Raw genomic sequence first — 24816 nt, 5'->3', positions numbered from 1 at the left:
TGGTTTGGGCTGGATGGTATGTAGGTATGAGGTTGGTTTGGTCTAGGTGGTATGTAGGTATGAGGTTGGTTTGGTCTAGGTGGTATGTAGGTATGAGGCTGGGCTGGATGGTATGTAGGTATGAGGTTGGTTTGGGCTAGGTGATATGTAGGTATGAGGTTGGTTTGGGCTGGATGGTATGTAGGTATGAGGTTGGTTTGGTCTAGGTGGTATGTAGGTATGAGGTTGGTTTGGTCTAGGTGGTATGTAGGTATGAGGTTGGTTTGGTCTAGGTGGTATGTAGGTATGAGGTTGGTTTGGTCTAGGTGGTATGTAGGTATGAGGTTGGTTTGGGCTGGATGGTATGTAGGTATGAGGTTGGTTTGGTTTGGGTGGTGGTATGTAGGTATGAGGTTGGTTTGGGCTGGGTGGTATGTAGGTATGAGGTTGGTTTGGTCTAGGTGGTATGTAGGTATGAGGCTGGGCTGGATGGTATGTAGGTATGAGGTTGGTTTGGTCTAGGTGGTATGTAGGTATGAGGTTGGTTTGGGCTGGATGGTATGTAGGTATGAGGTTGGTTTGGTCTAGGTGGTATGTAGGTATGAGGTTGGTTTGGGCTGGATGGTATGTAGGTATGAGGTTGGTTTGGGCTAGGTGTATGTAGGTATGAGGTTGGTTTGGGCTGGATGGTATGTAGGTATGAGGTTGGTTTGGTCTGGTGGTATGTAGGTATGAGGTTGGTTTGGTCTAGGTGGTATGTAGGTATGAGGCTGGGCTGGATGGTATGTAGGTTGGTTTGGTCTGGTGGTATGTAGGTTGGTTTGGGCTGGTGGTATGTAGGTATGAGGTTGGTTTGGGCTGGATGGTATGTAGGTATGAGGTTGGTTTGGGCTAGGTGGTATGTAGGTATGAGGTTGGTTTGGTCTAGGTGGTATGTAGGTATGAGGTTGGTTTGGTCTAGGTGGTATGTAGGTATGAGGTTGGTTTGGTCTGGATGGTATGTAGGTATGAGGTTGGTTGGTTTGGTATGTAGGAGGTTGGTTTGGGCTATGATATGTAGGTATGAGGTTGGTTTGGGCTGGATGGTATGTAGGTATGAGGTTGGTTTGGTCTAGGTGGTATGTAGGTATGAGGTTGGTTTGGTCTAGGTGGTATGTAGGTATGAGGCTGGGCTGGATGGTATGTAGGTATGAGGTTGGTTTGGTCTGGTGGTATGTAGGTATGAGGTTGGTTTGGGCTGGATGGTATGTAGGTATGAGGTTGGTTTGGGCTGGGTGATATGTAGGTATGAGGTTGGTTTGGGCTAGATGGTATGTAGGTATGAGGTTGGTTTGGGCTAGGTGATATGTAGGTATGAGGTTGGTTTGGGCTGGATGGTATGTAGGTATGAGGTTGGTTTGGGCTAGATGGTATGTAGGTATGAGGTTGGTTTGGGCTAGGTGATATGTAGGTATGAGGTTGGTTTGGGCTGGATGGTATGTAGGTATGAGGTTGGTTTGGTCTAGGTGGTATGTAGGTATGAGGCTGGGCTGGATGGTATGTAGGTATGAGGTTGGTTTGGTCTAGGTGGTATGTAGGTATGAGGTTGGTTTGGTCTGGTGGTATGTAGGTATGAGGTTGGTTTGGTCTAGGTGGTATGTAGGTATGAGGTTGGTTTGGGCTGGATGGTATGTAGGTATGAGGTTGGTTTGGGCTAGGTGATATGTAGGTATGAGGTTGGTTTGGGCTGGATGGTATGTAGGTATGAGGTTGGTTTGGTCTAGGTGGTATGTAGGTATGAGGTTGGTTTGGTCTAGGTGGTATGTAGGTATGAGGCTGGGCTGGATGGTATGTAGGTATGAGGTTGGTTTGGGCTAGGTGATATGTAGGTATGAGGTTGGTTTGGGCTGGATGGTATGTAGGTATGAGGTTGGTTTGGTCTAGGTGGTATGTAGGTATGAGGTTGGTTTGGTCTAGGTGGTATGTAGGTATGAGGTTGGTTTGGTCTAGGTGGTATGTAGGTATGAGGTTGGTTTGGTCTAGGTGGTATGTAGGTATGAGGTTGGTTTGGGCTGGATGGTATGTAGGTATGAGGTTGGTTTGGGCTAGGTGATATGTAGGTATGAGGTTGGTTTGGGCTGGATGGTATGTAGGTATGAGGTTGGTTTGGTCTAGGTGGTATGGTATGGTTGGTTTGGTCTAGGTGGTATGTGGTATGAGGCTGGATGGTATGTAGGTATGAGGTTGGTTTGGTCTAGGTGGTATGTAGGTATGAGGTTGGTTTGGGCTGGATGGTATGTAGGTATGAGGTTGGTTTGGGCTAGGTGGTATGTAGGTATGAGGTTGGTTTGGGCTGGATGGTATGTAGGTATGAGGTTGGTTTGGGCTGGATGGTATGTAGGTATGAGGTTGGTTTGGGTTGGTTGGTATGTAGGTATGAGGTTGGTTTGGGCTGGATGGTATGTAGGTATGAGGTTGGTTTGGGCTAGATGGTATGTAGGTATGAGGTTGGTTTGGGCTGGATGGTATGTAGGTATGAGGTTGGTTTGGGCTAGATGGTATGTAGGTATGAGGTTGGTTTGGGCTGGATGGTATGTAGGTATGAGGTTGGTTTGGGCTGGATGGTATGTAGGTATGAGGTTGGTTTGGGCTAGATGGTATGTAGGTATGAGGTTGGTTTGGGCTAGGTGATATGTAGGTATGAGGTTGGTTTGGGCTGGATGGTATGTAGGTATGAGGTTGGTTTGGTCTAGGTGGTATGTAGGTATGAGGCTGGGCTGGATGGTATGTAGGTATGAGGTTGGTTTGGTCTAGGTGGTATGTAGGTATGAGGTTGGTTTGGGCTGGATGGTATGTAGGTATGAGGTTGGTTTGGTCTAGGTGGTATGTAGGTATGAGGTTGGTTTGGTCTAGGTGGTATGGGGCTGGATGGTATGGTATGAGGTTGGTTTGGGCTAGGTGATATGTAGGTATGAGGTTGGTTTGGGCTGGATGGTATGTAGGTATGAGGTTGGTTTGGTCTAGGTGGTATGTAGGTATGAGGTTGGTTTGGTCTAGGTGGTATGTAGGTATGAGGTTGGTTTGGTCTAGGTGGTATGTAGGTATGAGGTTGGTTTGGTCTAGGTGGTATGTAGGTATGAGGTTGGTTTGGGCTGGATGGTATGTAGGTATGAGGTTGGTTTGGGCTAGGTGATATGTAGGTATGAGGTTGGTTTGGGCTGGATGGTATGTAGGTATGAGGTTGGTTTGGTCTAGGTGGTATGTAGGTATGAGGTTGGTTTGGTCTAGGTGGTATGTAGGTATGGATGGTATGTAGGTATGAGGTTGGTTTGGTCTAGGTGGTATGTAGGTATGAGGTTGGTTTGGGCTGGATGGTATGTAGGTATGAGGTTGGTTTGGGCTGGTGGTATGTAGGTATGAGGTTGGTTTTTGGTCTAGGTGGTATGTAGGTATGAGGTTGGTTTGGGCTAGGTGGTATGGTATGGTATGAGGTTGGTTTGGTATGGTATGGGTTGGTTTTGGGCTAGGTGGTATGTAGGTATGAGGTTGGTTTGGGCTGGATGGTATGTAGGTATGAGGTTGGTTTGGGCTAGGTGGTATGTAGGTATGAGGTTGGTTTGGGCTGGATGGTATGTAGGTATGAGGTTGGTTTGGGCTGGATGGTATGTAGGTATGAGGTTGGTTTGGGCTAGATGGTATGTAGGTATGAGGTTGGTTTGGGCTGGATGGTATGTAGGTATGAGGTTGGTTTGGGCTGGATGGTATGTAGGTATGAGGTTGGTTTGGGCTATGGTATGTAGGTATGAGGTTGGTTTGGGCTAGGTGGTATGTAGGTATGAGGTTGGTTTGGGCTGGATGGTATGTAGGTATGAGGTTGGTTTGGTCTAGGTGGTATGTAGGTATTGGGCTGGATGGTATGTAGTTTTGGTTTGGTCTAGGTGGTATGTAGGTATGAGGTTGGTTTGGGCTGGATGGTATGTAGGTATGAGGTTGGTTTGGTCTAGGTGGTATGTAGGTATGAGGTTGGTTTGGGCTGGATGGTATGTAGGTATGAGGTTGGTTTGGGCTGGATGGTATGTAGGTATGAGGTTGGTTTGGGCTGGATGGTATGTAGGTATGAGGTTGGTTTGGTCTAGGTGGTATGTAGGTATGAGGCTGGGCTGGATGGTATGTAGGTATGAGGTTGGTTTGGACTAGGTGATATGTAGGTATGAGGTTGGTTTGGGCTGGATGGTATGTAGGTATGAGGTTGGTTTGGGCTAGATGGTATGTAGGTATGAGGTTGGTTTGGTCTAGGTGGTATGTAGGTATGAGGTTGGTTTGGTCTAGGTGGTATGTAGGTATGAGGTTGGTTTGGGCTGGTGGTATGTAGGTATGAGGTTGGTTTTGGTTTGGTCTAGGTGGTATGTAGGTATGAGGCTGGGCTGGATGGTATGTAGGTTGGGTTTTTGGTCTAGGTGGTATGTAGGTATGAGGTTGGTTTGGGCTGGATGGTATGTAGGTATGAGGTTGGTTTGGGCTAGGTGATATGTAGGTATGAGGTTGGTTTGGGCTGGATGGTATGTAGGTATGAGGTTGGTTTGGGTTGGTTTGGTGTAGGTATGAGGTTGGTTTGGGCTGGATGGTATGTAGGTATGAGGTTGGTTTGGGCTAGATGGTATGTAGGTATGAGGTTGGTTTGGGCTGGATGGTATGTAGGTATGAGGTTGGTTTGGGCTAGATGGTATGTAGGTATGAGGTTGGTTTGGGCTAGGTGGTATGTAGGTATGAGGTTGGTTTGGGCTGGATGGTATGTAGGTATGAGGTTGGTTTGGGCTAGATGGTATGTAGGTATGAGGTTGGTTTGGGCTAGGTGGTATGTAGGTATGAGGTTGGTTTGGGCTGGATGGTATGTAGGTATGAGGTTGGTTTGGTCTAGGTGGTATGTAGGTATGAGGCTTGGTTTGGGTCTAGGTGGTATGTAGGTATGAGGTTGGTTTGGGCTGGATGGTATGTAGGTATGAGGTTGGTTTGGTCTAGGTGGTATGTAGGTATGAGGTTGGTTTGGGCTGGATGGTATGTAGGTATGAGGTTGGTTTGGTTGGTGATTGTAGGTATGAGGTTGGTTTGGGCTGGATGGTATGTAGGTATGAGGTTGGTTTGGTCTAGGTGGTATGTAGGTATGAGGTTGGTTTGGGCTGGATGGTATGTAGGTATGAGGTTGGTTTGGTCTAGGTGGTATGTAGGTATGAGGTTGGTTTGGTCTAGGTGGTATGTAGGTATGAGGTTGGTTTGGTCTAGGTGGTATGTAGGTATGAGGTTGGTTTGGTCTAGGTGGTATGTAGGTATGAGGTTGGTTTGGGCTGGATGGTATGTAGGTATGAGGTTGGTTTGGGCTAGGTGATATGTAGGTATGAGGTTGGTTTGGGCTGGATGGTATGTAGGTATGAGGTTGGTTTGGTCTAGGTGGTATGTAGGTATGAGGTTGGTTTGGTCTAGGTGGTATGTAGGTATGAGGCTGGGCTGGATGGTATGTAGTATGAGGTTGGTTTGGTCTAGGTGGTATGTAGGTATGAGGTTGGTTTGGGCTGGATGGTATGTAGGTATGAGGTTGGTTTGGGCTAGGTGATATGTAGGTATGAGGTTGGTTTGGGCTGGATGGTATGTAGGTATGAGGTTGGTTTGGGCTGGATGGTATGTAGGTATGAGGTTGGTTTGGGCTAGATGGTATGTAGGTATGAGGTTGGTTTGGGCTGGATGGTATGTAGGTATGAGGTTGGTTTGGGCTAGATGGTATGTAGGTATGAGGTTGGTTTGGGCTAGGATGGTATGTAGGTATGAGGTTGGTTTGGGCTGGATGGTATGTAGGTATGAGGTTGGTTTGGGCTAGATGGTATGTAGGTATGAGGTTGGTTTGGGCTAGGTGGTATGTAGGTATGAGGTTGGTTTGGGCTGGATGGTATGTAGGTATGAGGTTGGTTTGGTCTAGGTGGTATGTAGGTATGAGGCTGGGCTGGATGGTATGTAGGTATGAGGTTGGTTTGGTCTAGGTGGTATGTAGGTATGAGGTTGGTTTGGGCTGGATGGTATGTAGGTATGAGGTTGGTTTGGTCTAGGTGGTATGTAGGTATGAGGTTGGTTTGGGCTGGATGGTATGTAGGTATGAGGTTGGTTTGGGCTAGGTGATATGTAGGTATGAGGTTGGTTTGGGCTGGATGGTATGTAGGTATGAGGTTGGTTTGGTCTAGGTGGTATGTAGGTATGAGGCTGGGCTGGATGGTATGTAGGTATGAGGTTGGTTTGGGCTAGGTGATATGTAGGTATGAGGTTGGTTTGGGCTGGATGGTATGTAGGTATGAGGTTGGTTTGGTCTAGGTGGTATGTAGGTATGGGTTGGTTTGGTCTATGGTATGTAGGTATGAGGTTGGTTTGGGCTGGATGGTATGTAGGTATGAGGTTGGTTTGGGCTAGGTGGTATGTAGGTATGAGGTTGGTTTGGGCTGGATGGTATGTATGGTATGAGGTATGAGGTTGGTCTAGGTGGTATGGGTATGAGGTTGGTTTGGTCTAGGTGGTATGTAGGTATGAGGTTGGTTTGGGCTGGATGGTATGTAGGTATGAGGTTGGTTTGGGCTGGATGGTATGTAGGTATGAGGTTGGTTTGGGCTTGGTTGGATGGTATGTAGGTATGAGGTTGGTTTGGGCTGGATGGTATGTAGGTATGAGGTTGGTTTGGGCTAGATGGTATGTAGGTATGAGGTTGGTTTGGGCTAGGTGATATGTAGGTATGAGGTTGGTTTGGGCTGGATGGTATGTAGGTATGGTTGGTTTGGTCTAGGTGGTATGTAGGTATGAGGCTGGGCTGGATGGTATGTAGGTATGAGGTTGGTTTGGGCTAGGTGGTATGTAGGTATGAGGTTGGTTTGGGCTGGATGGTATGTAGGTATGAGGTTGGTTTGGTCTAGGTGGTATGTAGGTATGAGGTTGGTTTGTAGGCTGGATGGTATGGACTAGGTATATGTAGATGAGGTTGGTTTGGGCTGGATGGTATGTAGGTATGAGGTTGGTTTGGGCTAGATGGTATGTAGGTATGAGGTTGGTTTGGGCTGGAGGTGGTATGTAGGTATGAGGTTGGTTTGGTCTAGGTGGTATGTAGGTATGAGGTTGGTTTGGGCTGGATGGTATGTAGGTATGAGGTTGGTTTGGGCTAGGTGATATGTAGGTATGAGGTTGGTTTGGGCTGGATGGTATGGTAGGTATGAGGTTGGTTTGGTCTAGGTGGTATGTAGGTATGAGGTTGGTTTGGTCTGGTGGTATGTAGGTATGAGGCTGGGCTGGATGGTATGTAGGTATGAGGTTGGTTTGGTCTAGGTGGTATGTAGGTATGAGGTTGGTTTGGGCTGGATGGTATGTAGGTATGAGGTTGGTTTGGTCTAGGTGGTATGTAGGTATGAGGTTGGTTTGGGCTGGATGGTATGTAGGTATGAGGTTGGTTTGGTCTAGGTGGTATGTAGGTATGAGGTTGGTTTGGTCTAGGTGGTATGTAGGTATGAGGTTGGTTTGGTCTAGGTGGTATGTAGGTATGAGGTTGGTTTGGTCTAGGTGGTATGTAGGTATGAGGTTGGTTTGGTCTAGGTGGTATGTAGGTATGAGGTTGGTTTGGGCTGGGTGGTATGTAGGTATGAGGTTGGTTTGGGCTGGATGGTATGTAGGTATGAGGTTGGTTTGGTCTAGGTGGTATGAGGCTAGGTATGAGGTTGGTTTGGGCTGGATGGTATGTAGGTATGAGGTTGGTTTGGTCTAGGTGGTATGTAGGTATGAGGTTGGTTTGGGCTGGATGGTATGTAGGTATGAGGTTGGGCTGGGCTGGATGGTATGTAGGTATGAGGTTGGTTTGGGCTGGATGGTATGTAGGTATGAGGTTGGTTTGGTCTAGGTGGTATGTAGGTATGAGGTTGGTTTGGGCTGGATGGTATGTAGGTATGAGGTTGGTTTGGGCTAGATGGTATGTAGGTATGAGGTTGGTTTGGGCTGGATGGTATGTAGGTATGAGGTTGGTTTGGTCTAGGTGGTATGTAGGTATGAGGTTGGTTTTTGGTCTAGGTGGTATGTAGGTATGAGGCTGGGCTGGATGGTATGTAGGTATGAGGTTGGTTTGGTCTAGGTGATATGTAGGTATGAGGTTGGTTTGGGCTGGATGGTATGTAGGTATGAGGTTGGTTTGGTCTAGGTGGTATGTAGGTATGAGGTTGGTTTGGTCTAGGTGGTATGTAGGTATGAGGCTGGGCTGGATGGTATGTAGGTATGAGGTTGGTTTGGGCTGGATGGTATGTAGGTATGAGGTTGGTTTGGGTTGGTTGGTATGTAGGTATGAGGTTGGTTTGGGCTGGATGGTATGTAGGTATGAGGTTGGTTTGGGCTAGATGGTATGTAGGTATGAGGTTGGTTTGGGCTGGATGGTATGTAGGTATGAGGTTGGTTTGGGCTAGATGGTATGTAGGTATGAGGTTGGTTTGGGCTAGGTGATATGTAGGTATGAGGTTGGTTTGGGCTGGATGGTATGTAGGTATGAGGTTGGTTTGGTCTAGGTGGTATGTAGGTATGAGGCTGGGCTGGATGGTATGTAGGTATGAGGTTGGTTTGGTCTAGGTGGTATGTAGGTATGAGGTTGGTTTGGGCTGGATGGTATGTAGGTATGAGGTTGGTTTGGTCTAGGTGGTATGTAGGTATGGTATGTAGGTATGAGGTTGGTTTGGGCTGGAGGTGATATGTAGGTATGAGGTTGGTTTGGGCTGGATGGTATGTAGGTATGAGGTTGGTTTGGGCTTGAGGTTGGTTTTGGTTTGGATGGTATGTAGGTATGAGGTTGGTTTGGTCTAGGTGGTATGTAGGTATGAGGTTGGTTTGGGCTGGATGGTATGTAGGTATGAGGTTGGTTTGGGCTAGGTGATATGTAGGTATGAGGTTGGTTTGGGCTGGATGGTATGTAGGTATGAGGTTGGTTTGGTCTAGGTGGTATGTAGGTATGAGGTTGGTTTGGTCTAGGTGGTTGTAGGTTGAGGCTGGGCTGGATGGTATGTAGGTATGAGGTTGGTTTGGTCTAGGTGGTATGTAGGTATGAGGTTGGTTTGGGCTGGATGGTATGTAGGTATGAGGTTGGTTTGGTCTGGGTATGTAGGTATGAGGTTGGTTTGGTCTAGGTGGTATGTAGGTATGAGGTTGGTTTGGTCTAGGTGGTATGTAGGTATGAGGTTGGTTTGGTCTAGGTGGTATGTAGGTATGAGGTTGGTTTGGTCTAGGTGGTATGTGGTATGAGGTTGGGTATGGTAGGTTGGTTTGGTCTAGGTGGTATGTAGGTATGAGGTTGGTTTGGGCTGGGTGGTATGTAGGTATGAGGTTGGTTTGGGCTGGATGGTATGTAGGTATGAGGTTGGTTTGGTCTAGGTGGTATGTAGGTATGAGGCTGGGCTGGATGGTATGTAGGTATGAGGTTGGGCTGGGCTGGATGGTATGTAGGTATGAGGTTGGTTTGGGCTGGATGGTATGTAGGTATGAGGTTGGTTTGGTCTAGGTGGTATGTAGGTATGAGGTTGGTTTGGGCTGGATGGTATGTAGGTATGAGGTTGGGCTGGGCTGGATGGTATGTAGGTATGAGGTTGGTTTGGGCTGGATGGTATGTAGGTATGAGGTTGGTTTGGTCTAGGTGGTATGTAGGTATGAGGTTGGTTTGGGCTGGATGGTATGTAGGTATGAGGTTGGTTTGGTCTAGGTGGTATGTAGGTATGAGGTTGGTTTGGGCTGGATGGTATGTAGGTATGAGGTTGGTTTGGTCTAGGTGGTATGTAGGTATGAGGTTGGTTTGGTCTAGGTGGTATGTAGGTATGAGGCTGGGCTGGATGGTATGTAGGTATGAGGTTGGTTTGGTCTAGGTGGTATGTAGGTATGAGGCTGGGCTGGATGGTATGTAGGTATGAGGTTGGTTTGGTCTAGGTGATATGTAGGTATGAGGTTGGTTTGGGCTGGATGGTATGTAGGTATGAGGTTGGTTTGGGTTGGTGGTATGTAAGTATGAGGTTGGTTTGGGCTAGGTGATATGTAGGTATGAGGTTGGTTTGGGCTGGATGGTATGTAGGTATGAGGTTGGTTTGGGTTGGTTGGTATGTAGGTATGAGGTTGGTTTGGGCTAGGTGATATGTAGGTATGAGGTTGGTTTGGGCTGGATGGTATGTAGGTATGAGGTTGGTTTGGGCTGGATGGTATGTAGGTATGAGGTTGGTTTGGACTGGATGGTATGTAGGTATGAGGTTGGTTTGGGCTAGGTGATATGTAGGTATGAGGTTGGTTTGGGCTAGGTGGTATGGAGGTTGGTTTGGGCTGGATGGTATGTAGGTATGAGGTTGGTTTGGTCTAGGTGGTATGTAGGTATGAGGTTGGTTTGGTCTAGGTGGTATGTAGGTATGAGGCTGGATGGTATGTAGGTATGAGGTTGGTTTGGGCTAGGTGATATGTAGGTATGAGGTTGGTTTGGGCTGGATGGTATGTAGGTATGAGGTTGGTTTGGTCTAGGTGGTATGTAGGTATGAGGTTGGTTTGGTCTAGGTGGTATGTAGGTATGAGGTTGGTTTGGTCTAGGTGGTATGTAGGTATGAGGTTGGTTTGGTCTAGGTGGTATGTAGGTATGAGGTTGGTTTGGGCTGGATGGTATGTAGGTATGAGGTTGGTTTGGGCTAGGTGATATGTAGGTATGAGGTTGGTTTGGGCTGGATGGTATGTAGGTATGAGGTTGGTTTGGTCTAGGTGGTATGTAGGTATGAGGTTGGTTTGGTCTAGGTGGTATGTAGGTATGAGGCTGGGCTGGATGGTATGTAGGTATGAGGTTGGTTTGGTCTAGGTGGTATGTAGGTATGAGGTTGGTTTGGGCTGGATGGTATGTAGGTATGAGGTTGGTTTGGGCTAGGTGATATGTAGGTATGAGGTTGGTTTGGGCTGGATGGTATGTAGGTATGAGGTTGGTTTGGGCTGGATGGTATGTAGGTATGAGGTTGGTTTGGGCTAGATGGTATGTAGGTATGAGGTTGGTTTGGGCTGGATGGTATGTAGGTATGAGGTTGGTTTGGGCTAGATGGTATGTAGGTATGAGGTTGGTTTGGGCTAGGTGATATGTAGGTATGAGGTTGGTTTGGGCTGGATGGTATGTAGGTATGAGGTTGGTTTGGGCTAGATGGTATGTAGGTATGAGGTTGGTTTGGGCTAGGTGATATGTAGGTATGAGGTTGGTTTGGGCTGGATGGTATGTAGGTATGAGGTTGGTTTGGTCTAGGTGGTATGTAGGTATGAGGCTGGGCTGGATGGTATGTAGGTATGAGGTTGGTTTGGTCTAGGTGGTATGTAGGTATGAGGTTGGTTTGGGCTGGATGGTATGTAGGTATGAGGTTGGTTTGGTCTAGGTGGTATGTAGGTATGAGGTTGGTTTGGGCTGGATGGTATGTAGGTATGAGGTTGGTTTGGGCTAGGTGATATGTAGGTATGAGGTTGGTTTGGGCTGGATGGTATGTAGGTATGAGGTTGGTTTGGTCTAGGTGGTATGTAGGTATGAGGCTGGGCTGGATGGTATGTAGGTATGAGGTTGGTTTGGGCTAGGTGATATGTAGGTATGAGGTTGGTTTGGGCTGGATGGTATGTAGGTATGAGGTTGGTTTGGTCTAGGTGGTATGTAGGTATGAGGTTGGTTTGGTCTAGGTGGTATGTAGGTATGAGGTTGGTTTGGTCTAGGTATGTAGGTATGAGTTGGTTTGGTCTAGGTGGTATGTAGGTATGAGGTTGGTTTGGGCTGGATGGTATGTAGGTATGAGGTTGGTTTGGGCTAGGTGATATGTAGGTATGAGGTTGGTTTGGGCTGGATGGTATGTAGGTATGAGGTTGGTTTGGTCTAGGTGGTATGTAGGTATGAGGTTGGTTTGGTCTAGGTGGTATGTAGGTATGAGGCTGGGCTGGATGGTATGTAGGTATGAGGTTGGTTTGGTCTAGGTGGTATGTAGGTATGAGGTTGGTTTGGGCTGGATGGTATGTAGGTATGAGGTTGGTTTGGGCTAGGTGATATGTAGGTATGAGGTTGGTTTGGGCTGGATGGTATGTAGGTATGAGGTTGGTTTGGGCTGGATGGTATGTAGGTATGAGGTTGGTTTGGGTTGGTGGTATGTAGGTATGAGGTTGGTTTGGGCTGGATGGTATGTAGGTATGAGGTTGGTTTGGGCTAGATGGTATGTAGGTATGAGGTTGGTTTGGGCTGGATGGTATGTAGGTATGAGGTTGGTTTGGGCTAGATGGTATGTAGGTATGAGGTTGGTTTGGGCTAGGTGATATGTAGGTATGAGGTTGGTTTGGGCTGGATGGTATGTAGGTATGAGGTTGGTTTGGGCTGGATGGTATGTAGGTATGAGTTTGGGTATGAGGTTGGTTTGGGCTGGATGGTATGTAGGTATGAGGTTGGTTTGGTCTAGGTGGTATGTAGGTATGAGGCTGGGCTGGATGGTATGTAGGTATGAGGTTGGTTTGGTCTAGGTGGTATGTAGGTATGAGGTTGGTTTGGGCTGGATGGTATGTAGGTATGAGGTTGGTTTGGTCTAGGTGGTATGTAGGTATGAGGTTGGTTTGGGCTGGATGGTTTGGGCTGGTGATATGTAGGTATGAGGTTGGTTTGGGCTGGATGGTATGTAGGTATGAGGTTGGTTTGGTCTAGGTGGTATGTAGGTATGAGGTTGGTTTGGTCTAGGTGGTATGTAGGTATGAGGTTGGTTTGGTCTATGGTATGTAGGTATGAGGTTGGTTTGGTCTAGGTGGTATGTAGGTATGAGGTTGGTTTGGGCTGGATGGTATGTAGGTATGAGGTTGGTTTGGGCTAGGTGATATGTAGGTATGAGGTTGGTTTGGGCTGGATGGTATGTAGGTATGAGGTTGGTTTGGTCTAGGTGGTATGTAGGTATGAGGTTGGTTTGGTCTAGGTGGTATGTAGGTATGAGGCTGGGCTGGATGGTATGTAGGTATGAGGTTGGTTTGGTCTAGGTGGTATGTAGGTATGAGGTTGGTTTGGGCTGGATGGTATGTAGGTATGAGGTTGGTTTGGGCTAGGTGATATGTAGGTATGAGGTTGGTTTGGGCTGGATGGTATGTAGGTATGAGGTTGGTTTGGGCTGGATGGTATGTAGGTATGAGGTTGGTTTGGGCTAGATGGTATGTAGGTATGAGGTTGGTTTGGGCTGGATGGTATGTAGGTATGAGGTTGGTTTGGGCTAGATGGTATGTAGGTATGAGGTTGGTTTGGGCTAGGTGATATGTAGGTATGAGGTTGGTTTGGGCTGGATGGTATGTAGGTATGAGGTTGGTTTGGGCTAGATGGTATGTAGGTATGAGGTTGGTTTGGGCTAGGTGATATGTAGGTATGAGGTTGGTTTGGGCTGGATGGTATGTAGGTATGAGGTTGGTTTGGTCTAGGTGGTATGTAGGTATGAGGCTGGGCTGGATGGTATGTAGGTATGAGGTTGGTTTGGTCTAGGTGGTATGTAGGTATGAGGTTGGTTTGGGCTGGATGGTATGTAGGTATGAGGTTGGTTTGGTCTAGGTGGTATGTAGGTATGAGGTTGGTTTGGGCTGGAAGGTATGTAGGTATGAGGTTGGTTTGGGCTAGGTGATATGTAGGTATGAGGTTGGTTTGGGCTGGATGGTATGTAGGTATGAGGTTGGTTTGGTCTAGGTGGTATGTAGGTATGAGGCTGGGCTGGATGGTATGTAGGTATGAGGTTGGTTTGGGCTAGGTGATATGTAGGTATGAGGTTGGTTTGGGCTGGATGGTATGTAGGTATGAGGTTGGTTTGGTCTAGGTGGTATGTAGGTATGAGGTTGGTTTGGTCTAGGTGGTATGTAGGTATGAGGTTGGTTTGGTCTAGGTGGTATGTAGGTATGAGGTTGGTTTGGGCTGGATGGTATGTAGGTATGAGGTTGGTTTGGGCTAGGTGATATGTAGGTATGAGGTTGGTTTGGGCTGGATGGTATGTAGGTATGAGGTTGGTTTGGTCTAGGTGGTATGTAGGTATGAGGTTGGTTTGGTCTAGGTGGTATGTAGGTATGAGGCTGGGCTGGATGGTATGTAGGTATGAGGTTGGTTTGGTCTAGGTGGTATGTAGGTATGAGGTTGGTTTGGGCTGGATGGTATGTAGGTATGAGGTTGGTTTGGGCTAGGTGATATGTAGGTATGAGGTTGGTTTGGGCTGGATGGTATGTAGGTATGAGGTTGGTTTGGGCTGGATGGTATGTAGGTATGAGGTTGGTTTGGGTTGGTTGGTATGTAGGTATGAGGTTGGTTTGGGCTGGATGGTATGTAGGTATGAGGTTGGTTTGGGCTAGATGGTATGTAGGTATGAGGTTGGTTTGGGCTGGATGGTATGTAGGTATGAGGTTGGTTTGGGCTAGATGGTATGTAGGTATGAGGTTGGTTTGGGCTAGGTGATATGTAGGTATGAGGTTGGTTTGGGCTGGATGGTATGTAGGTATGAGGTTGGTTTGGTCTAGGTGGTATGGGTATGAGGCTGGGCTGGAGGTATGTAGGTTGAGGTTGGTTTGGTCTAGGTGGTATGTAGGTATGAGGTTGGTTTGGGCTGGATGGTATGTAGGTATGAGGTTGGTTTGGTCTAGGTGGTATGTAGGTATGAGGTTGGTTTGGGCTGGATGGTATGTAGGTATGAGGTTGGTTTGGTCTAGGTGGTATGTAGGTATGAGGTTGGTTTGGTCTGGTGGTATGTAGGTATGAGGTTGGTTTGGGCTGGATGGTATGTAGGTATGAGGTTGGTTTGGGCTAGGTGATATGTAGGTATGAGGTTGGTTTGGGCTGGATGGTATGTAGGTATGAGGTTGGTTTGGTCTAGGTGGTATGTAGGTATGAGGTGGGCTGGATGGTATGTAGGTATGAGGTTGGTTTGGTTTGGGCTAGGTGGTATGTAGGTATGAGGTTGGTTTGGGCTGGATGGTATGTAGGTATGTTGGTTTGGGCTAGGTGGTATGGTATGAGGTTGGTTTGGGCTGGATGGTATGTAGGTATGAGGTTGGTTTGGGCTGGATGGTATGTAGGTATGAGGTTGGTTTGGGCTAGATGGTATGTAGGTATGAGGTTGGTTTGGGCTGGATGGTATGTAGGTATGAGGTTGGTTTGGGCTAGGATGGTATGTAGGTATGAGGTTGGTTTGGGCTAGGTGGTATGTAGGTATGAGGTTGGTTTGGGCTGGTGGTATGTAGGTATGAGGTTGGTTTGGGCTGGATGGTATGTAGGTATGAGGTTGGTTTGGTCTAGGTGGTATGTAGGTATGAGGTTGGTTTGGGCTGGATGGTATGTAGGTATGAGGTTGGTTTGGTCTAGGTGGTATGTAGGTATGAGGCTGGGCTGGATGGTATGGTTGAGGTGGTTTGGTCTAGGTGGTATGTAGGTATGAGGTTGGTTTGGGCTGGATGGTATGTAGGTATGAGGTTGGTTTGGTCTAGGTGGTATGTAGGTATGAGGTTGGTTTGGGCTGGATGGTATGTTTGGGTATGAGGTTGGTTTGGGCTAGGTGATATGTAGGTATGAGGTTGGTTTGGGCTGGATGGTATGTAGGTATGAGGTTGGTTTGGTCTAGGTGGTATGTAGGTATGAGGCTGGGCTGGATGGTATGTAGGTATGAGGTTGGTTTGGGCTAGGTGGTATGTAGGTATGAGGTTGGTTTGGGCTGGATGGTATGTAGGTATGAGGTTGGTTTGGTCTATGGTATGTAGGTATGAGGTTTTTGGTCTAGGTGGTATGTAGGTATGAGGTTGGTTTGGTCTGGGTGGTATGTAGGTATGAGGTTGGTTTGGGCTGGATGGTATGGGTATGAGGTTGGTTTGGGCTAGGTGATATGTAGGTATGAGGTTGGTTTGGGCTGGATGGTATGTAGGTATGAGGTTGGTTTGGTCTAGGTGGTATGTAGGTATGAGGTTGGTTTGGTCTAGGTGGTATGTAGGTATGAGGCTGGGCTGGATGGTATGTAGGTATGAGGTTGGTTTGGTCTAGGTGGTATGTAGGTATGAGGTTGGTTTGGGCTGGATGGTATGTAGGTATGAGGTTGGTTTGGGCTAGGTGGTGTAGGTATGAGGTTGGTTTGGGCTGGATGGTATGTAGGTATGAGGTTGGTTTGGGCTGGTATGTAGGTATGAGGTTGGTTTGGGTTGGTTGGTATGTAGGTATGAGGTTGGTTTGGGCTGGATGGTATGTAGGTATGAGGTTGGTTTGGGCTAGGTGGTATGTAGGTATGAGGTTGGTTTGGGCTTGGATGGTATGTAGGTATGAGGTTGGTTTGGGCTGGATGGTATGTAGGTATGAGGTTGGTTTGGTCTAGGTGGTATGTAGGTATGAGGTTGGTTTGGTCTAGGTGGTATGTAGGTATGAGGTTGGTTTGGTCTGGTGGTATGTAGGTATGAGGTTGGTTTGGGCTGGATGGTATGTAGGTATGAGGTTGGTTTGGTCTAGGTGGTATGTAGGTATGAGGTTGGTTTGGGCTGGATGGTATGTAGGTATGAGGTTGGTTTGGGCTGGATGGTATGTAGGTATGAGGTTGGTTTGGTCTAGGTGGTATGTAGGTATGAGGTTGGTTTGGTATGAGGTGGTATGTATGGTATGAGGTTGGTTTGGTCTAGGTGGTATGTAGGTATGAGGTTGGTTTGGTCTGGTGGTATGTAGGTATGAGGTTGGTTTGGTCTAGGTGGTATGTAGGTATGAGGTTGGTTTGGTCTAGGTGGTATGTAGGTATGAGGTTGGTTTGGTCTAGGTGGTATGTAGGTATGAGGTTGGTTTGGTCTAGGTGGTATGTAGGTATGAGGTTGGTTTGGTCTAGGTGGTATGTAGGTATGGTTGGTTTGGTCTAGGTGGTATGTAGGTATGAGGTTGGTTTGGGCTGGATGGTATGTAGGTATGAGGTTGGTTTGGGCTATGTAGGTATGAGGTTGGTTTTGGGCTGGTGGTATGTAGGTATGAGGTTGGTTTGGGCTGGATGGTATGTAGGTATGAGGTTGGTTTGGGCTGGTGGTATGTAGGTATGAGGTTGGTTTGGTGGATGGTATGTAGGTATGAGGTTGGTTTGGGCTGGATGGTATGTAGGTATGAGGTTGGTTTGGTCTGGATGGTATGTAGGTATGAGGTTGGTTTGGATGGTATTTTTGGTCTAGGTGGTATGTAGGTATGAGGTTGGTTTGGGCTGGATGGTATGTAGGTATGAGGTTGGTTTGGTCTAGGTGGTATGTAGGTATGAGGTTGGTTTGGGCTGGATGGTATGTAGGTATGAGGTTGGTTTGGTCTAGGTGGTATGTAGGTATGAGGTTGGTTTGGGCTGGATGGTATGTAGGTATGAGGTTGGTTTGGTCTAGGTGGTATGTAGGTATGAGGTTGGTTTGGGCTGGATGGTATGTAGGTATGAGGTTGGTTTGGTCTAGGTGGTATGTAGGTATGAGGTTGGTTTGGTATGCTAGGTGAGGTTGGTGTAGGTGGTATGAGGTATGGGTTGGTTTGGGCTGGATGGTATGTAGGTATGAGGTTGGTTTGGTCTAGGTGGTATGTAGGTATGAGGTTGGTTTGGGCTGGATGGTATGTAGGTATGAGGTTGGTTTGGTCTAGGTGGTATGTAGGTATGAGGTTGGTTTGGGCTGGATGGTATGTAGGTATGAGGTTGGTTTGGGTTGGTATGTAGGTATGAGGTTGGGTTGGTTTGGGCTGGTGGTATGTAGGTATGAGGTTGGTTTGGGCTAGGTGGTATGTAGGTATGAGGTTGGTTTGGGTTGGTGGTATGTAGGTATGAGGTTGGTTTGGGCTAGGTGGTATGTAGGTATGAGGTTGGTTTGGGCTGGTGGTATGTAGGTATGAGGTTGGTTTGGGCTGGATGGTATGTAGGTATGAGGTTGGTTTGGTCTAGGTGGTATGTAGGTATGAGGTTGGTTTGGGCTGGATGGTATGTAGGTATGAGGTTGGTTTGGGTATGAGGTTGGTTTGGTCTAGGTGGTATGTAGGTATGAGGTTGGTTTGGTCTTGGCTGGATGGTATGTAGGTATGAGGTTGGTTTGGTCTAGGTGGTATGTAGGTATGTTGGTTTGGGCTGGTGGTATGTAGGTATGAGTTTGGGCTAGGTGGTATGTAGGTATGAGGTTGGTTTGGTCTAGGTGGTATGTAGGTATGAGGTTGGTTTGGTCTAGGTGGTATGTAGGTATGAGGTTGGTTTGGTCTAGGTGGTATGTAGGTATGAGGTTGGTTTGGGCTGGTGGTATGTAGGTATGAGGTTGGTTTGGGCTGGTGGTATGTAGGTATGAGGTTGGTTTGGTCTAGGTGGTATGTAGGTATGAGGTTGGTTTGGGCTGGATGGTATGTAGGTATGAGGTTGGTTTGGTCTAGGTGGTATGTAGGTATGAGGTTGGTTTGGGCTGGATGGTATGTAGGTATGAGGTTGGTTTGGTCTAGGTGGTATGTAGGTATGAGGTTGGTTTGGTCTAGGTGGTATGTAGGTATGAGGTTGGTTTGGTCTAGGTGGTATGTAGGTATGAGGTTGGTTTGGTCTAGGTGGTATGTAGGTATGAGGTTGGTTTGGGCTGGATGGTATGTAGGTATGAGGTTGGTTTGGTCTAGGTGGTATGTAGGTATGAGGTTGGTTTGGTCTGGTGGGCTGGTTTGGGTGGTAGGTATGAGGTTGGTTTGGTCTAGGTGGTATGTAGGTATGAGGTTGGTTTGGGCTGGATGGTATGTAGGTATGAGGTTGGTTTGGGCTAGGTGGTAGGTATGAGGTTGGTTTGGGCTGGATGGTATGTAGGTATGAGGTTGGTTTGGTCTAGGTGGTATGTAGGTATGAGGTTGGTTTGGGCTAGGATGGTATGTAGGTATGAGGTTGGTTTGGTCTAGGTGGTATGTAGGTATGAGGTTGGTTTGGGCTGGTGGTATGTAGGTATGAGGTTGGTTTGGGTCTTGGTGGGCTGGATGGTATGTAGGTGATGAGTTGGTTTGGTCTGGGTGGTATGTAGGTATGAGGTTGGTTTGGGCTGGATGGTATGTAGGTATGAGGTTGGTTTGGTCTGGTGGTATGTAGGTATGAGGTTGGTTTGGGCTGGATGGTATGTAGGTATGAGGTTGGTTTGGGCTGGTGGTATGTAGGTATGAGGTTGGTTTGGTCTAGGTGGTATGTAGGTATGAGGTTGGTTTGGTCTGGTGGTATGTAGGTATGAGGTGGGTCTATGGTATGTAGGTATGAGGTTGGTTTGGGCTAGGTGGTATGTAGGTATGAGGTTGGTTTGGGCTGGATGGTATGTGGTAGGTATGAGGTTGGTTTGGGCTAGGTGATATGTAGGTATGAGGTTGGTTTTTGGGCTAGGTGGTATGTAGGTATGAGGTTGGTTTGGGTTGGATGGTATGTAGGTATGAGGTTGGTTTGGGCTGGGTGGTATGTAGGTATGAGGTTGGTTTGGGCTGGGTGGTATGTAGGTATGAGGTTGGTTTGGGCTAGGTGGTATGTAGGTATGAGGTTGGTTTGGTCTAGGTGGTATGTAGGTATGAGGTTGGTTTGGTCTAGGTGGTATGTAGGTATGAGGTTGGTTTGGGCTGGATGGTATGTAGGTATGTAGGTATGAGGTTGGTTTGGTCTAGGTGGTATGTAGGTATGAGGTTGGTTTGGGCTGGTGATGGTATGTAGGTATGAGGTTGGTTTGGTCTAGGTGGTATGTAGGTATGAGGTTGGTTTGGGCTGGATGGTATGTAGGTATGAGGTTGGTTTGGTCTAGGTGGTATGTAGGTATGAGGTTGGTTTGGTCTAGGTGGTATGTAGGTATGAGGTTGGTTTGGTCTAGGTGGTATGTAGGTATGAGGTTGGTTTGGGCTGGTGGTATGTAGGTATGAGGTTGGTTTGGTCTAGGTGGTATGTAGGTATGAGGTTGGTTTGGTCTAGGTGGTATGTAGGTATGAGGTTGGGCTGGATGGTATGTAGGTATGAGGTTGGTTTGGTCTAGGTGGTATGTAGGTATGAGGTTGGTTTGGTCTAGGTGGTATGTAGGTATGAGGTTGGTTTGGGCTGGATGGTATGTAGGTATGAGGTTGGTTTGGTCTAGGTGGTATGTAGGTATGAGGTTGGTTTGGGCTGGATGGGTTTGGTCTGGATGGTATGTAGGTATGAGGTTGGTTTGGTCTATATGTAGGTATGAGGTTGGTTTGGGCTGGATGGTATGTAGGTATGAGGTTGGTTTTGGTTTGCTGGTGGTATGTAGGTATGAGGTTGGTTTGGGCTGGATGGTATGTAGGTATGAGGTTGGTTTGGTCTAGGTGGTATGTAGGTATGAGGTTGGTTTGGGCTGGATGGTATGTAGGTATGAGGTTGGTTTGGTCTAGGTGGTATGTAGGTATGAGGTTGGTTTGGGCTGGATGGTATGTAGGTATGAGGTTGGTTTGGTCTGGTGGTATGTAGGTATGAGGTTGGTTTGGGCTGGTGGTATGTAGGTATGAGGTTGGTTTGGGCTGGATGGTATGTAGGTATGAGGTTGGTTTGGTCTAGGTGGTATGTAGGTATGAGGTTGGTTTGGGCTGGTGAGGTATGTAGGTATGAGGTTGGTTTGGGCTAGGATGGTATGTAGGTATGAGGTTGGTTTGGGCTGGATGGTATGTAGGTATGAGGTTGGTTTGGGCTGGATGGTATGTAGGTATGAGGTTGGTTTGGGCTGGATGGTATGTAGGTATGAGGTTGGTTTGGGCTAGGTGATATGTAGGTATGAGGTTGGTTTGGGCTGGATGGTATGTAGGTATGAGGTTGGTTTGGGTTGGTGGTATGTAGGTATGAGGTTGGTTTGGGCTGGGTGGTATGTAGGTATGAGGTTGGTTTGGGCTGGTGGTATGTAGGTATGAGGTTGGTTTGGGCTGGATGGTATGTAGGTATGAGGTTGGTTTGGACTGGATGGTATGTAGGTATGAGGTTGGTTTGGGCTAGGTGATATGTAGGTATGAGGTTGGTTTGGGCTAGGTGATATATAGGTATGAGGTTGGTTTGGGCTGGATGGTATGTAGGTATGAGGTTGGTTTGGTCTAGGTGGTATGTAGGTATGAGGTTGGTTTGGGCTGGATGGTATGTAGGTATGAGGTTGGTTTGGTCTAGGTGGTATGTAGGTATGAGGTTGGTTTGGTCTAGGTGGTATGTAGGTATGAGGTTGGTTTGGTCTAGGTGGTATGTAGGTATGAGGTTGGTTTGGGCTGGATGGTATGTAGGTATGAGGTTGGTTTGGTCTAGGTGGTATGTAGGTATGAGGTTGGTTTGGGCTGGATGGTATGTAGGTATGAGGTTGGTTTGGTCTAGGTGGTATGTAGGTATGAGGTTGGTTTGGGCTGGATGGTATGTAGGTATGAGGTTGGTTTGGTCTAGGTGGTATGTAGGTATGAGGTTGGTTTGGTCTAGGTGGTATGTAGGTATGAGGTTGGTTTGGTCTAGGTGGTATGTAGGTATGAGGTTGGTTTGGTCTAGGTGGTATGTAGGTATGAGGCTGGGCTGGATGGTATGTAGGTATGAGGTTGGTTTGGTCTAGGTGGTATGTAGGTATGAGGTTGGTTTGGTCTAGGTGATATGTAGGTATGAGGTTGGTGTGGGCTAGGTGATATGTAGGTATGAGGTTGGGCTGGATGGTATGTAGGTATGAGGTTGGTTTGGTCTAGGTGGTATGTAGGTATGAGGTTGGTTTGGGCTAGATGGTATGTAGGTATGAGGTTGGTTTGGTCTAGGTGGTATGTAGGTATGAGGTTGGGCTGGGTGGTATGTAGGTATGAGGTTTTAGGGTCTTGTGGGTGGATGGTATGTAGGTATGAGGTTGGTCTGGGTGGTATGTAGGTATGAGGTTTTAGGGTCTTGTGGGTGGATGGTATGTAGGTATGAGGTTGGTCTAGGTGGTATGTAGGTATGAGGTTGGGCTGGGTGGTATGTAGGTATGAGGTTGGGCTAGATGGTATGTAGGTATGAGGTTGGTTTGGTCTAGGTGGTATGTAGGTATGAGGTTGGTCTAGGTGGTATGTAGGTATGAGGTTTTAGGGTCTTGTGGGTGGATGTTATTGTTATTGTTTACACCATTTCACTTCAATTGAGGAAGAACAATGTTTTGTGTTGTAAATCCATTTTTGTAGAGGAAATATGGTAATTCCAAGCCTCTCTCATATCCACACCCTCACACCAACGTCAATCGCAGCACTCGTGCTAAGACATTTCACTTGCCTCAGAACTAGTGGTCAAAGCGGTCTCATTTCTTCTTGTGGTGCGGTTGAAGCATAGGTCAGGGAGACCGTCTTCAACGTTCACAAAGGAACTAAGAGCAGCACAGCAAACGGTTACCTCCAGACGTCTCAGACGGATCGCGGCTTACGAGTCCATGTTTGAATTAACAGCTCGGGCCCTTCACAAAGACAAGGGGCTGTTAGACATGGATCTACACCAACGAGGTCATTTCCATAACCCTTTGTGTGACGGAGATGATTTCATGTGGTCTATTGCGGCAATCTTTCAGGGCTAGAGACATAGAGCTGATTAGTTCACTCTTTGAAAAATGGGTTCCAAAAGGGTTCTTCAGCTGTCCCCAGTGGAGACAGGGTTCTACCTGGAACCAAAAAGGGTTCTTCAAAAGGTTATGCTATGGGGACAGCCAAATAACCATGTTTTTCTATGAGTGTTGAAGCTATTAGAGAGGTGTTGGAAGGTGCAGCCCACCGGAGCGACTTGGCTCAAGAACCACCCATTTCAACTTTAGGGGTTATGTAGGTGATGACTAAAGTGACTACACGATGTGGAAATCAGAAGTTTATAGGCCTAGATTAAATACAAAATGCGGAAGATTTAAAGGCAATGTTCCCGCGTTCCTGGAAACTGCATTCACGGTAAACGCAGCATATGTCGACTCATTCGGGCATTACCTTTTAATTCCGCTAATAACGCGAATCTTCTGTGATACGGACTGAATCTTTAATGTGTAACGGTTTGGTTTGGAAGAAAAGTTAGGACTATTGCACCATCAGGACAGTTTGAAAAAAGTGAACTTTTATCCCCTAGATGGCAGGCTTGCTATTCGTGAACATAGGAATTTATTCATGAACTCTGATGAATAAAGCTCTGATACAGTATGAGAAAAGGTTTTGTTTTCATAGCAAAGATATTATCACATGATCAGTAAATAGTAATAGTGTACTGTTGGGCATCACTGTAATAGTGTTCTGTTGGGCATCACTGTAATAGTGTACTGTTGGGCATCACTGTAATGGTGTACTGTTGGGCATCACTGTAATAGTGTTCTGTTGGGCATCACTGTAATAGTGTACTGTTGGGCATCACTGTAATAGTGTACTGTTGGGCATCACTGTAATAGTGTACTGTTGGGCATCACTGTAATAGTGTACTGTTGGGCATCACTGTAATAGTGTACTGTTGGGCATCACTGTAATAGTGTTCTGTTGGGCATCACTGTAATAGTGTACTGTTGGGCATCACTGTAATAGTGTACTGTTGGGCATCACTGTAATAGTGTACTGTTGGGCATCACTGTAATAGTGTACTGTTGGGCATCACTGTAATAGTGTACTGTTGGGCATCACTGTAATAGTGTTCTGTTGGGCATCACTGTAATAGTGTTCTGTTGGGCATCACTGTAATAGTGTACTGTTGGGCATCACTGTAATAGTGTACTGTTGGGCATCACTGTAATAGTGTTCAACTGAAATGGAACAATGACATCGACAGATGTGTGAACATGCAAGCTACAGTCTGTGATCTGGGAACCTACTTGAAGGGGGCAATCTGCAGTTCAAAAAAATATCAAAACGGTCAGCATGCCTCTTTTTTGTGGGGTGAGCGAAATGTAACCACTCAAACTCGTAGACAGAGCTACGGATGCAAGGATTGACCACCAACGATACAGAAATTAGGCCAAGATTCAATCAGATCAGCGTTATCCTGCGGCAACCGACAACGGCATAGGATATTGTTTTTGTTTCGGCAATGAGGAAGGTGTTACTGCGTTGGAACTGTCAAATCCACAAGCGGCTCCCGTCGTTATACCATTAAACGCACAGAGTCACATGAATAGAAATCCCATTGCAGCCGTGTTACGAGTTTGAAACCCCAGCATGTGTGATGTAATCTACACCTCAGGCTGATAGAATTCCTTATTATTTAGTTCCCCAGCCCCATCCCAAAGCTGTACACCTGGTCTGCCATTTTGCAACAACAAAATAGATCTTTAATGTTATTTTTAATGTTAGTTCAATGTCAGTTAAAATGGACCTCAGTAGGAAGTGGTGCTTTGGAACATTACGAATGGAGCCACGTTTCTGGAATTCACTGTGAATCTCTTGATTCACAACAAGTGAATAATGATTTGGCGCTCACTATTCATCAAATGGTGGCTCGCCATCAAATGGTGGCTCGCCATCAAATGGTGGCTCGCCATCAAATGGTGGCTCGCCATCAAATGGTGGCTCGCCATCAAATGGTGGCTCGCCATCAAATGGTGGCTCGCCATCAATGGTGGCTCGCCATCAATGGTGGCTCGCCATCAATGGTGGCTCGCCATCAAAAGGTGGCTCCCCATTTTGGAATGTCTACATGGTAATTAATAGTGACGCTGACAATATAGTGTGAATGTACGAAACTGACATAGTACCAAGTAGAATCCTGTGTTAAAGCTGAACTGACATTGTGGCACTGAGAATGTGTACCAAAACCTAACTGACATGGCCTGGAGAATGTACGTGGTAGCTTAGAATGAGTGTGTGAACAATGTGTTTGCTATGACAGAGCTGGTTTGCCAGAGGTGACGAGAGATGTTAGCAATGAT

General features: G+C 46.8%; 1 protein-coding gene across 1 annotated transcript in view; it reads right to left on the bottom strand.

Annotated features, from left to right (window-relative positions):
* LOC135571352 (uncharacterized) overlaps positions 1-24816 on the bottom strand; it is a 94479-nt gene that overhangs the window by 68921 nt on the left and 742 nt on the right. The gene's annotated exons all lie outside the window — the stretch shown is intronic.

Source organism: Oncorhynchus nerka, linkage group LG4 (genome assembly GCF_034236695.1).
Source record: "Oncorhynchus nerka isolate Pitt River linkage group LG4, Oner_Uvic_2.0, whole genome shotgun sequence".
NCBI classification, from domain to species: Eukaryota; Metazoa; Chordata; class Actinopteri; order Salmoniformes; family Salmonidae; genus Oncorhynchus; species Oncorhynchus nerka.
The sequence above is the reverse complement of the archived record's forward strand: the minus strand, read 5'-3'. Positions and strand labels throughout refer to the sequence as shown.